This window comes from Nannospalax galili, unplaced genomic scaffold, assembly GCF_000622305.1.
Source record: "Nannospalax galili isolate Female #2095 unplaced genomic scaffold, S.galili_v1.0 scaffold218, whole genome shotgun sequence".
NCBI lineage: Eukaryota > Metazoa > Chordata > Mammalia > Rodentia > Spalacidae > Nannospalax > Nannospalax galili.
The window spans coordinates 3,618,639-3,631,805 of record NW_008343207.1 but is presented as its reverse complement, the minus strand read 5'-3'; the positions used below and the strand labels follow the sequence as shown (position 1 = coordinate 3,631,805).

Here is a 13,167-nt window from a genome sequence, read left to right as displayed (position 1 = left end):
CCTCGCGGCCAGCGCGCGGGGACTCGGGCTGCGTGGGGGCGTGCCCCGCGCCCCGCCCGCCGCGGTCTGCGCGCCGCGGGATGCACATGGGTGTCTTGCACGGCGCCGTAGCCGTTGCGACAGGAAATGCACGCCCGGCCTGGGGTGGGGTCTTTTGTGTGGTCCATCGGGGCGTCTCGAGGGAGCCCCGGGCTGCACGAACCGCTGGGGGACCCGCTACACCTGACTCCGGCCCACGTCCTTAGGCCTGCTGCAGCAAGCACACCGGCTGTGGGATCTGCGTATGCTCGGAGATCGGGACCTGAAGACTGCGAGTCCGAGAGCGCAGTACCCAGAGCCTGCAGGCCTGTGGGCCTGAGTAAGGTCTGGGGGACCGGTTTCCCTGGCTGGCCTGGGTCACTGGCTAGAAGCTGTCTTCTCAGCTCTCTACTTTGCCTTTCTCGGTCGAAATTCAGCGTCAAACCAGAGCAGCTGACTAGGAGCTGTCAGAGAGAATGCCCCAGACTCTGCCCCAGGTGGGCGCCCCACCCTCTTGGAGAGAACCATCCCTTCCCTGTGGTGTCCAGGAGAGCACCTCAGAGCTTGATCCTAAGCGATTGGCAGCTCCCCTACACTGGCCAGGAAGGTGTGGCTTTCTGAATTCTTCAGCAGTCAAGGTTCCTTACAATTTCTGCAGAAAATCGTTGCTAGAAATCCAGATTGACCCTCATTCCAATAGAAAATCTATGGGCATTTATGTCAGCCACCCTTGATCTGAAACAGGAGCTCATGACCTTTAGCCCAAATGTAATAATCAAGGTTATTAAAACTCGCTATCAAAACTACTATAACTTAGCTGGACAGTTGGCACACGTGCTAGTGCATCTATCCAAGGTGGCACTGTGCATACCTGCACCTGCTCAGTAGTTCTATCTATAAAATGGGACAGATTTACTGAGAGGATGGGTGACCTGTGATAGATCAGAGGCCTTCCCAAGAATAAGTCCCAATAGTGGTGAAGTCAGATGTCCAAGTTGCCAGGGATATCCACAGAGGGAACAAGAGGGACTGACAGGCTGGTGGTGGCCTGGGGCTTTTAATGAAGGCAGGATATGTGGTGGAGACCTTATAAATAAAGCTCAGGAGGCTTCTAGGAGAGCCAGCAGGAGTGAATAAGCAGGGATGTCAGTCTTACTGAGTGGCTTTTAAAGTTTGCCTGAAATTTACACACTCACTGATACCATGGAAAAACTCCCAAAGGACTTTCTGGACTGAAACATATCTTTGCTGAGTTTCCTGCTTCAATTTCTCACAGTCCACTCAAGGTTACAACAAAAACAGCAGTAAAAGAAGAACCTACACATACTTCCCTCTACCCACAAAGCTACCAGCTTTTAAAATGCTACCTTGTAAGGACTGAAGTCTGTTCACGCCTGAGCTCTTAGGGAACACACCACCCAGGACAAAGCCAGGTGAAGAAATTACAAAGTGGGGGATAAAATACTAACCATGGGGCTATCCTGCAGCTTACTTGTACAGTACTTGCCTAGGATGCACGAACCAGGTCTTTCATCCCCAGAAGGGGAAAAAATAAAGTTAATGCTAGTTCTTTCTCTGTGATTAGTCAAACCTGCAAGAGCAGAGAGACACCCAAAAGACACAACATACCAAGAGAATTCTAGAAGTAGCCGCCCCCGCCCCCAGATCTCTCCTGTTAAGAATCAGCAGTACAGCTGGGCATGGTAGGGCACAACTTTAATCCAGGACTTGGGAGGCAGAGGTAGGTTGATCTCTGTGAGATCAAGTCCAGCGTGGTCTATAGAGAGAGAAAGTTCCAGGCCAGCTGCAGCTACAGGAAGACCCTATCTCAAAAAAAAAAAAAAAAAAAAAAAGAAAGAAAAGAAAATCAGGAGCACAAGTCTTTAATAGAACTGTCTTTGAGCTGATTTTCTTTGAGAACTCTCAAAAGCTCACTTTTATATTTAAAGAAGTAAAATGACAGTTCTCAATTATCATGGCTCAACAAAGAGAAAGTGCTGACAACTGACCTGCAGTGAACACAAAAATCATTCCTTTCATGACAGCAGTTCAGAGCTGGAAGGAGACCTTCTATACAGGTGAGTAAATGGAGGCATAAAGAGAATTAGAGAACAGTTTTCAAGCCCAGAATCCCTTATTATCATCCAGAAAGAGCCCCCATGCAGGGTTCCAGGCAACAGTCTGGATGATGAGTCTGCTATGATAATGATTTCATTTAAGATCATAGAACAGGCCCCACTGTTCACCCATTTTACAGATAAGGAAACTGAGATCAGCTTCTGCTAAGAAGTGAAAGGACCCAAATCTAATCTTGGCCAAATAAGGAGGATGCCAAATAAGGTGTGGGCATATGCCCATGATCCCAGTACTCAGGAGGCAGAGGCAGGCGGCTCTCTGCGAGTTCAAGGTCATCCTGGTCTACATAGTCCAGCCAGGGCCATACAGTGAGATCCTGTTTCAAGGAGGTGGGTGGGGGGGAGAGAGGAGGAGGAGGAGAGGAGAGAGAGAAGAGAGAGAAAGAGACTGGTAGTCACAATCCAAATGATACACTGACTTAAGCAGTGAAGGAAAAAACAAAAACACAAAACCTCTTACTAGGCTTTTGTCTGGCTTTGTTTTGAGATGGAGTCATGTTATGTACCCTTGCCTAACCTAGTGCTTGCTTTCTAGCCCTGGGTGGTCTCAAACTCATAATAATCCTGCTGTCTCAGCCCCCCCCCCCAAGTGCTGGAATTATAGGTGTGCACCATTACAAACCAGTCTTACTAGATTTTATAAACTACATTCTCAGTTCAAATCCAATGCCAAGGAGGGCAGGTGTGGTTTGGATAGCCAATCTGCTGTATGATCTCTCTAGGGTTGACTGTGAAACCAGGTAATTCTTGTGCTGGGTTCTCTCCATACAATAAGAAGATGCCCACTAGCCACTATCCCAAGACCTCTTAAAATCCCCTTCTGATATATACAAGGAACCTCCCTCCTCTGTCTCCCTCAACCAAGTTTCCTTTAGCTAACTGGTGCAATTATCCAACCTGTTTTGTGTTGATAGGGTTCCAGACTATATAATAAGGTAAAAAAACGACATCCCTTGCCCAGTAGAATTGCTACCTTAAATTGTATTGCCTACACTGTGCCTTTGGCTATTCCTTACATCATCTTGGCTTCAATGTGAGTGATGTGAAGAACTGAACACTCTCGCTGCTCCACACAGCCAGAACTTCCTCATGTTCTTAGAAAGCACTCTAGACTGATGCCACCCAGGCAGTTGGTGCTTGCTTGCCCTGAGCCAAGATGATCCAGAACTTTCATCATGTGGTGAGGAAATAAAACACACAGATGCCAAGTCCTCCCTGGTCACAGGCACCACCCACTTTCCTGCTTTTTCTTTGGGTGTCATTGAACTTTCTGAAGTGCCTATTGGATCCCGAGACCTCAGGAATGATACCTGGTTCTACCCAGATTTAGCCTCATACCAGGGAGGGGAACAGGCAATATGGTAAAATGAAAAGAGGGAAGAGAGACAGTAATTCGATACCCCAAAAGGGGAGGTGACTGTGTGTGAATGACAGCATATCTACAACACAGAATACAATGCAGGACAAGACCTGTAGTCTAAGTGTGCCATAAAGCAAGCTACAGAAAGGTACACACAAAATATGTCATTTAAGCGGGGCGTGGTGGCACATGCCTTTAATCCCAGAACTCAGGAGGCTGAGGCAGGTGGATCTCTGTAAGTTCGAGGCCAGCCTGGTCTACATAGTGAGTTCCAGGCCAGCTGGGGCTATAGGGAAACCTTGTCTCAAAAAGGTAAAAAAAAAAAAAAAAAAGTCATTTAAGTTGAGCCTGGTGGCCTAGGCCTGGGATCCCAGCTATTTGGGAGACTAAGGCAGGAACTAGTCAGCCTTGACTAGTTCAAGGCAAATTTGGGCAACTTAGCAAGAACCTGTATTAAAATTAAAAGCATACATAAAAGAGCTAAGGCTTTAATTTGGAAGCCCCAGGTTCAATCCCCAGTACCACATAAAAACTATCATTTATAGTAAATCCACTATTCTATATCTGTATCTTTTTAGTGCCTGTATGTGTGTGTGCATGGAGTGGGAGCAGGTGTACAAGGAAGTCAGAAGACAACCTGAGTGTCATTCCTCTCAAGAGCCATCCGTATTGTCTTTTGAGGCAAAACTGACCTGAAGCCTGACAGGTCAGCCAGGGAGTCCCAGGGATCTGCCTGTCCCTGCCTCCCCTTATAAGTTTTGGGAATTAAACTAAGGATCTTGTACTTGCAAGGCATCACTCTACCAACTGAACTATTTTCCCCAGATTCTTTTTTTTCCTTTTGAGGATGTGTTGGGGGCGGGAGGGGGCAGGATCTCACTATATAGTCCTGGCTAGCCTGAAACTCACTATGTAGAACAGGCTGGCCTCAAACTCACAGAGATCCACCTGCTCTGCCTCCCAAATAGATTAAAATATGCACCACCATGCCTGGAAACCTTTACCCTTTTCATAAGGACTTGTCTGATTATCCAATGGACAGACACTTTGGGGACCACATTGCTTATAGTTTACACTGCCCCTTGATTTTAGTACAGTTATGTGATTCAGTTCTATGGGTTTTTCCCCGCCTTTGGGGCTGAATCTGGGGACTTGTGCATACACAAGTACAGCACACACTACCATGGAGTGATTCCAGTCACTGTAGTTACATGTATTTCCATCTACTCCCAGGATTATAAACCAATAATGTCTCATCTCTTTATATATAGTTTTGAGATCCAATAAATTACTCACAGTAAAACTTCAACAAGTGTTTATGGGTTTACTTTGAATAATGAATTAAATAAATCAAGTGAACAACAACAAAAAACAATGCATGTTGCCCACTCTTTTGTTATTGTTGTTATGTCTCCAAGATAGAATACAGGGGCCTTACTCACTGTAGGCAAGCGCTTTACCTCTGACCACACTCCGAGCCCTTATACTCTTTCTCAAATATTGTCCTCAACTTGCCCACTTCTGGAAATGGGTAGAGGGAAGGCAGGCTGGAGAAGTGTCCACCTCCCACCTGGATTCTTGGTATAGCTAAGGGAGGAGGTCCTCTCCAGCCTGAGGCTCCTTTCCTTGTGCCCATTTCCCACAAGCCCAAGAGAGGGAAAGTACAGATTCTTTTGGGGCAATAACTTGCTTGTACCCTCCTGAGCCAATGAACACCACTTGTGAACATGCCTCTTAGAAGAGAACAGAAATGACAGAGCATGCATCAGGGAGTCATGTTCAGATAAAAGGTATAATTTATGCTAAGAAGCAATAAAGAATACATGCTTCAGTTGTTTTACCGTTATTTTACTATTTGTCCCTCTTTGATAGGCCTTGCCTGGGTTAATGGTAAAAGCAAAAGGATTTTGCTATGTTGTCCAGGCTAACCTGAAACTTAAAGTCCTCTGCCTCAGCTTCCCCAGTGTGTTAGGATTATAGGCCTGCACCACCATGCCTGACTAGCAAAAGGCATTTTGGAGAGTTATTCTTCAATTATAATAGAAATAAAAGGTTCTGGGAACTGTGGCACATGCCTTCAATCCCAACAATTGGGAGGCAGAGGTAGGGGGATCTCTGTTTGAGGCCATCCTGGTCTACAGAGTGAATTCCATATATATATATGAGAGAAATAAAAGGAATTTGTGAATTTTGTCACATTACAAGTTAGCAGTCTAGGATTACCTGGCTAAATCTGATTTGAAGAACATCATTATGATAGACCAAGGGTGGCAGTGTTTTCAGTTAAAGAAATTACTAATGCTATTTAATTGCTTTTTATTTCCTCCCTTGAGAGACATTCCACAAGCATTTAAAAACCACATATATTTGTCATATGGGCACTCTCAATAGACAGAGCTCTCTGTTAAATGGAGGCTCCTCTCCTAATTATCTCTTTACATTACCAAAATCAACCTATAACTATTTACATGCACTGGAAGATTTGTGACTATGCATAAGATATTTAAATACTAACAAATCTAGCATGACTGGCACTGATCTGAGAAATGGTCTCCTATCATCTACTCCATTTCAAATGCCTTTCTTGACCTTAAAAAGTTACTTTGGCATTTGCTGCTCTTCCAAAGGACCTGAGTTCAGTTCCTAGCAGTCATGCCTGGTGGCTAACAGCTGCCTGTAATTCCAGCTCCAGAGTTCAGCACCCTCTTCTGACCTCCATGGGAACCTGCATACATGTGGACCTGTGGACCTGTGCCAGTCAGATGATACCTTGAAGGAGTTGGTTCTTCCATCATGGTTGGGGGTCGGGGGGAGAAGTTGGGGATCAAACTCAGGTTACCAGGTTTGGAAGGAGACATCTTTACCCTGCCTCAAGTTCTTGAGTGTTGGAGTTATTCATTTCCCTACCAAGCCCCATAAGTATAAATGCTTGTGTAACTTGGATCAGAGAAGTAGGTTTTCCTCAGGGTTGGCACTGTAGCTCGGTGACAGAGTGCTCTACCTACCATTTCATACACACACACACACGAGATAGATAGATGATAGATAGATAGATAGATAGATAGATAGATGATAGATAGATAGATAGATAGATAGATAGATAGATAGATAGATAGATGTAATATTTTGTTTTTGCTTTTTGAGACAGGTACTCACTATGTAGCCCTGGCTGGCCTGGAGCTTGCTTATGTAGACCCTATTGGCCTCCAACCTACAGAGATCCACCTGCCCCTGCCTCATAGTGCTAGGATTAAAGGGCACTGAGAAGGCAGAGGCAGGAGGATCTGTGGGGCTTGCTGATCAGCCAGGCTAGATGTATATGAAAGCTCCAGGTTCAGTGAGAGACCCGCCTGTCTCTAGAAAATAAAGTGGAAACAGGTGTGGTGGAGTACACTTTTGTTGGTTGTTTTTGAAGGGGGTATTTTTGAGACAGGGTCTCCCCTGTAGCCCCAGCTGGCCTGGAACTCGCTCTGTAGACCAGGCTGGCCTCAAACTAACAAAGATCCACTTGCCTCTACCTCCTGAGTGCTGGGATAAAAGGCGTGCACTGTCATACCTGGCCTGGTGGAGTATGCTTTTAATCCCAGCCCTTGGCAGGTAGAGGCAAGAGGACCTCTGTGAGATAGAGGCCAGCCTGGTCTACATAGCAAGTTCCAGGTCAGCTAAGTGCTAGTGAGATCCTGACCAAATAAGAGAAAAAAAGAAAGTGCTACATAGTGAGATCCTTCCCAAATGAGAGAGAGACAGAGACAGAGGAATAAAGTGGAGGGCCAGCAAAATGGCTCAGCAGGTAAAGGCATTTGTCATCAAGCCTGACAACTTGTGTTCTATCCATGGAACCCACATGGGAGAAGGAGAGAACTGACTCCTGAAAGTTGTCCTCTGACCTCCACATATGTACTGTGTTATACATATGTGCATGCAAGCACATACATACAAACAAACAAATTAAAAAATTAAGAAAAAATAAGGTGGAGAGTGTCTGGAGAATGAGGAAGAAATGGAACTCAGCACTCTGGCCTCCATACTCAGCTACATGGACTCACACGTGTATGCACACACCCACCCCCACATACAATATGCATATGTGTATTCATATTTCATCAGCCTTCTTTTCCCTAGGTTGACTAACTTGGCCAAAATGGAGGCAAAAGTTTTTTTTTTATATACTACACAGGGATGAGGATATGCTTAGGCCCCACCAACACCTTTCAGGAGCCACTCCCAGGCCTTTGAATAGACTTTCTTTGTTCTCCAAGGGTGGGGAATTACACCAAGGCTCGGTCAAGCTCAAGTGTGATCTTAGTTCCTGGTAGGAAAGGCCCGGAACAGCAGGCCTTTTGAAACCAACCAAACCAAAGAGATAGTTGAATTACCTCTTAAAGAGCTGCAAATCATCACTGTGGGTGGGCTGATGGCCTTGATGGGGGGCTGATGGCCTCAGTCAGCACTTTCAGACTACTGGGAATGGCAGTGGAGAATATAGACTCTTCTACCAGGACCCTCTTTATTTGTCAATCTTATTTTACATCTGTAAATAAATATGGATTCTTTTTTTTTTTTTAAGTTTTTGAGACAGGATTTCACACTGTAGCCCAGACTGGCCTAGGACTCACAGCAACCCTACCTCAGCCCACGTGTAATCCCATGTGTTGGGATTACAGGTACATGAGCCACTATTCCCAGCTTTAAAAACTGGCTGAGCCTGTGCACAGAGATGTAAAGACAGGTACAAAATAAACCCTCTTTAGCAACACAGAACTCGCTGCTCAGCATCAGGTTTTTCGTTCAGTGGAGTTTTGATACATATAAGAAGAAATATGGCTGGGCATGGTGGTCTTTGATCTTAGCACTTTCTGTGAGTTCAAGGCCAGTCTGGTCTATATAGTGAGTTCAGGCTACAGGGAGACCCTGTCTCAAAAAGATTAAAAACAAAACAAAACAAAAAAACAGTAACAAACAACAACAAAAAAGGGAAGGAATAAGATACTGAGGACTGTTTAAAATGATGATGGTATTGATAATAGTTGGTTCTAAAGAATAAGGAGATGATTATTTTTTTAAAAAAGAATATTGCCGGGCTTGGTGGCGCATGCCTTTAATCCCAGTACTCAGGAGGTGAGGCAGAGACAGGTGGATCTCTGTGAGTTCAAGGTCAGCCTGGTCTACATAGTGAGTTCCAGGACAGCTGGGGCTAGAGAGTTCCTGTCTCAAAAAGAGTGATTAACACAGAGGAGTATAAGTGACCAATGTGCAGAAAATAAGAGGCTACAGACTGTCCCTGAATAGGACAGGTATATAAAAATCTCACTTTTTTTATTATACCAAATCTTAGCTGATATATATATGCACATATAGATATTTTATTATTTTAATTTTATGTGTTTGAGTGTATTGCCTGCATGTATGTGAATGCACCTGTGCCATGCCCTCAGAAGAGGGCTTCAGATTTCCCTGGAACTAGAGTTAAGGACAGTTCGTAGCTGCCATGTGGATGCTGGGAATCAAACCCGGGCCCTCTTCAAGAGCAGTCAGTGCTCTTAACTGCTGAGCCATCTCTCCAGCCCCTATCGCTTTTATTTTTTAAGTTTCTTTCTTTCTTTCTTTCTTTCTTTCTTTCTTTCTTTCTTTCTTTCTTTCTTTCTTTCTTTCTTTCTTTTTTTCGTGTGTGGGCACGTGTGCATAATGTGGAGGTCATTGGACAACTTGTAGGAGTTGGTTCTCTCTTTGCACGAAGTAGGGAGGGAACTCAAGTTGTCAGGCTTGGCTGCAGGTACATTTAACCCACTGAGCCATCACTTAGGCTTAAAAATTGGCATTTTGAAAGAGCAAGAAATTAAGTGTGCACACTGCCTTTGTGGGAAAAACTGTATTCAAGGAGTAGCCCTAACCCCTGAAGAAACACTACAAAAGAAGGCCAGTGGAGTCACACAGGAGAAAGAATCTGTTGGAAAGGTTGTTTTGTAGGTAGGTGTGGTGGTGTAGGCCTATAATCCCAGCACTCTGGAGACAGAGGCAGGAAGATAGGCAGAGCTACATAGAAGACCTTGTCTCAAAACAGTAAGGAAAAAGTAGGTATTGGTAAGGATGGGGAGAAATTGGAACCCTGGTGCACTGTTGGTGGAAATATAAAATAGTGCAGTTGTTCTGGGAACTGTTGTGACAGTTCTTCAAAAAGTTAAACAGCATTACCATATGAACTGGGAATCCCATTTCTGGGTAAAAACCGAGAAGAATCGAAAGAAGAACCTGAAACAATATTATGTTAAAAGAAATCCAAGTGACTTTAGATAAATAGGTAAACAAAATGTGGCATATACATACAATGTAATTCAGCTTAAAAAGGAAATTTGGGCACCTTATCTTAAGTGAAATAAGTTAGTAGTGGAACAGGTCTGTAATCCCAGCACTTGGAAAGCTGAGGCAGGAGGACTGCTAGGAGTTTGAGGCCAGCTAGGGTTATATAGCAAGACTGCTGTGTCAGACAAACAAACCATCCTTTTCATAAGCGAGGATGTCTCTGAACCTCCTTCCTCAGAGCCTCCTACTTGTCACCTGCATTTGTGGGTGGAAAGGTTAGGGATGTAGATCAGGTTTCACTCTTGCTTTCAACTCACCTACTTCCTTAGTGTGTAACTAAGGAGGATTCCCTGCATCTAATCAGAAACACCATCCCTTTCTTGACATACAATGGAAATTAAACCAAAGGGAGAAAATACTTGAAGGGATGCAGCTCAGTGGTGCAGTGTATGCTCAGCACCGGGAATCAAATGTTTCACTGGTATTTACCCGATCATGCCCTGTTTTCCCCAGATATCCTAAATTAGAAGGACAGGTTATATAAAAGTATCATGTGACCAAACATATCCATTTTCCTATCAATGCCAAATTAGAAAGAAGAAGGAGGGGCTGAAGAAATGACTCAGCAGTCAAGAGCACTTGTTGATCTTGCAGAGGATCTGGGTTTGGTTCCCAGCAACCACATGGCGGCTAACAACCATCCTGCAGATTTGATGCCCTTTTCTGGTTTGCATGGGCACTGCACATACGTAGTACACTTAAATACACGCAGGCAAAACACACACATAAAAATAAACCTTTAAAAAAAGAGAGGAGGAGTGGGAGAAGAGAGGAAGGAAGGAAGGAAGGAAGGAAGGAAGGAAGGAAGGAAGGAAGGAAGGAAGGAAGGAAGGAAAGAAGGAAGGGAGGGAAACTTACAAGCAATGGCATACTTGCTTATGGCATCAAATGACAAAAGTCTCAAGGATTGGTCACTGTTCTCAAACCAACAGTGTGATGGGCAAAAGATCACTAGGTATCTGCCAGGCTTTACCATGGCTTCACCTAAGGCACCAGCCTTAAGATCGCAATTGCTTTCTGAGAATATGTCTGAGGCACTAAATAACACAGCTGAGCAGGTTATCAGACTAAAAACGAAATCCTTGGCTTCAGACTTTGATAACAGGTATTTCAGCTAAGCACTGTCTTAAAGTTTGAATAACACGGTTCTAAAGGACATAAATAAGGACTGACAAATTCCAGGGCAGCAAGCTCTTTCCAAGTCCAGCTGGATGAAGGGGAATGCCTCAGTTTTGAGGGACAAAAGGACTGAGGGAGCACTGGAAGTCTTCTTCCTTCTCTTTCAATTAGTATTCTTTTAGCAGCTTGCTAGGACTGAGACATCAAAGTACCAGGAAGAGGTGAAGTCAGCAAAGGGGACTGGGAAGCATTTGGTGAGCAGGTGACAGAGAATAAAGAGACGAAACTGAGTGGACATGACTCTATCTTTAGAAGCTTCTGGAAAACCTTGCTATTGCGTTCATTCATTCAACAATTTGGCTCTTGGTGTCTGGGAACATTTTGTATCACAGGATGTAAAATGGATGAGGGGAAAATTAATAAGAAGATCTCTAGTCTCAAAATGCTAGTGGAGGCCGGGCCTGATGGCATTACACCTAAAATAATAGCACGTGGGAGACGGAGGCAGAAGGATTACTATAGGTTTGAGGCCAGTCTGGGCTACATAGAAAGTAGAGCCTATGCTACAGAGTGAGACCCTGTCTCGAAACAAAATCCAAAATAGGTAGCCCTAGGACAGATTGATCATAGTCAACAAAAATGCAGAGTAGACTATCAAAGCCCAGAAGGAAAAGAAATTGGGTTAGTCTGTACATCATGATCTCGACAGGAGCTAAACATGAGCAGGGCACTCACCATTGGGATCGCCTAGGGACAGTGACAAGCCATTACCTCCCCAGGACCACTGAGGCAGAGAAGGAACTATTACCAGATACAGAATGAGTTGGAAAAGGCCACAGAGTAGAGGGGAGCTAGGCTGGGCCTGAACTGCAGAGATTTATACAAAGGAAAACGAGACTATGGAAGGGGACCAGGTGCCCAAAGACGGAGGCAGGCAAGGAAGTGGAAAACAGAGGAATATGGTTCTGCTGCAATGGAAGGAAGATAAGCCATTGGGAACTTTGAAGACAGTTCCAGGTGGAGCCTCTGGCCTCCAGAAACAAGACAATGAACCATTGTCACTGGAGCCACAACCCATGGTGCTCTGCTACTGTGGCCCTGGCTAGCTAATAAGGGAATGGAGCAGAGGAAGTTTCCATCTCTGACACTTCCCTTTGCTCCAGTGGCAAATCAACCCTGGACTTGTCCATCCTGCTTCCTTGGCCTTGTCTCTTCATTGCCATGGTTACCATCCTCAGCCTATCCAGACCTTAGCCACAGCCTTGTAAGTAGAAGCTTGCTCCCTGTGCTGGATAACTTTAGTTGTCAACTTGCACACCTGGGTAGAGGAAGCCTCAATTGAAGAATTGCCTCCATTGGACTAGCCTGTGGCCAGGTCTTTGGATCATTTTCTTGATTTTTGAGTGATGTGGGACAGCCCAGCCCACTGTGAGTGGTGCCACTCCTGGGCAGGTTGTTCTGTATTGTATAAGAAAGCAGGCTGAGCACAGGCCAGGGAAGCAAGCCAGTAAATAGTGTTCCTCCATGGCATGTGCTTCAGCTCCTGCCTCAGGTCTCTGACCTGAGTTCCTACTTTGGGTTCCCTCAGTGATGAACTGTGACCCAGTTAAATAAACCCTTTCCTCCCCAAGTTGGTATTGGTCAGTGTTTTGTCACCGCAATTGAAAGCAAACTAGAACACTCCCTTATCCCAACTTCAAACTAGTCTCAGTCTTTAAGAAGTTTCAGTAAGTACACTGGAAAGCTTATTGCTCTTACAGATGATGGGGGTTTGGTTCCCAGCACCTATATCAGGTCACTCATAACTGCCTGTACCTCCAGTCTCAGGGCATCTGACACCCTCTTCTGGCCTCCAAAAGCATGAGGTACGTATAAACACATACAAGTACACACATATACACATTAATAAAATAAACAAACATTTTTTAAAAAAGTCAAGCTGGGCATGCTGGCATACACCTTTAGTTCCAGCACTCGGGAGGCAGAGGCAGGCAGATCTCTGTGAGTTGTGTCAGCCTGGTCTGCATAGTCAGTTTCAGGTTAGTTCTACAGGGAGACCCTGTCTCAAAAAGACAAGAAAGAAAAGAAAGAAAGAAAGAAAGAAAGAAAGAAAGAAAGAAAGAAAGAAAGAAAGAAAGAAAGAAAGAGAGAGAGAGAAAGAAAAGAAGAAAAGAG

At 44.7% G+C, this 13,167-nt stretch overlaps 1 protein-coding gene across 14 annotated transcripts in view; it reads right to left on the bottom strand.

The window, feature by feature from the left end:
- Positions 1–13,167, bottom strand: part of Kdm2b (lysine demethylase 2B) — a 146,151-nt gene that overhangs the window by 35,382 nt on the left and 97,602 nt on the right. The window lies entirely within an intron of this gene.